Raw genomic sequence first — 1,849 nt, 5'->3', positions numbered from 1 at the left:
AGCTGTTAAGAGTATGGGGAATAATAAGAAGAGAACTTTGCAATGCATACAACTCCCTTTATCAGGAAACCAGTGAAAGAATGGAGTCACATTCACCTACAAGGAGCCATCAGGACATTGACAAGGACTGTTAGCAGTACATTGCTTTGTCTTTCCCTACAAACAGAATTCCATGATGAGCTATTTTTATCTGTTGCTACCATGTGGTATCATATCCATGATCACAGTAACATGAAAACACAGATGAGTAGATGGAAACTTCCTGTGAATTATTTACTCTTCAAGGAAGGAACAATAATTTATGCTTCCATTTGCAGAAATTTGAATTTGCAACCATGAGGGAGCTACCTTTGTTGAGTAACTTCACTTTCTTTAAGAAATGTGCCATGCAGATTTGGGAAAATTGAAATAAATCCTAAGGATCTATCCAGGCAGTGAATTTAAAGAAGACCTATCATTTTTTTCCTCACTCTGCATTTCAAAGTAGTTAAGACTGTCTACAGCAAGTCACTTGGAGGAGAGTACATAAATTTTAAAAAATGCTTTGCAACAAAGACTCTTTAATGCCTCAATTTAAATTAATAGGCCATTGCCTGCTTTCTCATCCATGGCAAGTTGAAGGATCTTGGCCATGCATGTAGAAACTTGTACTTGGGGAAATAAAATTTTGGCACCATTCTTTCATTATTAAAAGGTCAGAGGTATAAATAGCATGAACTTCTGAAAAATATGGATCTGAATTCTCCCTCTGTCAGAGGACTTCCCTCCTGATTGTCTAGCACCTTTGTTTCCTAGAACTCACCCTCCCTCAAGAAAGGGCACAGAAACTTGCTGAATTATATAATGGACCCATGACATAAGTATAGAGAAGGAGCTATGAATTATCACATCAGACTAATTTTCACTGGTAACCTGATTTTACACTACACTTCTCACTGCCATAAGTAAAAGCAGACAGGATCCTCTGCTCTTTAATTCTCTGTTGCCAGTCCATCTACAACAAAGTAGTGCAAGTGTTTTAATATGCTGAAAGTGATTCTTTTTCTTGTTATGTTCACATCTGCAATAGACAAATATCAGCTTGTCCCAAGTTCGGCAGACCCACATCCAACATGGACACATTCACTTGCTGATGAATTTCTGAACAGTGACACCAAAGTAAGTCTGCCCCAGAAAAAGAGAAATGGAAGTGTTTGGGGAGCCCCTTGAGTTTCCCTTTGAGTATAGGTATGGGAGATTCATAAAATGGGACAGTCCTCTCACATCTTCATTCCTTAAATGGAAAGTTAATTCTTTTAGTTATTTGAGAGAAATCCAAATGAGAAGCTAGTCTGATGGGAAATAAAATAAAACTGAAATTCAGCTATACATTTTTACTTATCAATCTTTAATAAAAGTGGGTAATACAAGGAACCTGGTAGTTGAATATCCTTAAATACTTCAGGGGAAGCTCAAATTCTGGAATCAATCTTACTGGGCTCTAATTCCAGACCTTTAGTTAACACCAGTTACCTGAGTTCCAATTTATTCTCTTAACTAGAAAATTATGGGATCAGAAAATGTTTATTCCACATCAAAAAGTCTATGTGTTTGCTAACTGTAAATATAATGGTTTAAATTTGGTGTTCTTGAGCTATGACCAGTCCAGTACCACATAGATTCCATTAACCACTCCTAATCATTAACTTTGCCTCTGAGAGGGCTAACTTGTTACACAACATCATCATTATTAGAAATTAGAAAAGAATGAAGAAGAAAGATGGGAAAAGTAAAAGAGGAAAAGAAGTCACAGAAAGAAAATGCTTGTTAACAAGATGGCATGTGTTGCAGATGATTACTCCTGCACATC

The sequence above is a fragment of the Sciurus carolinensis genome, unplaced genomic scaffold, assembly GCF_902686445.1.
Source record: "Sciurus carolinensis unplaced genomic scaffold, mSciCar1.2, whole genome shotgun sequence".
Classification (NCBI taxonomy): Eukaryota; Metazoa; Chordata; class Mammalia; order Rodentia; family Sciuridae; genus Sciurus; species Sciurus carolinensis.
Note: the sequence above shows the minus strand (reverse complement) of the source record.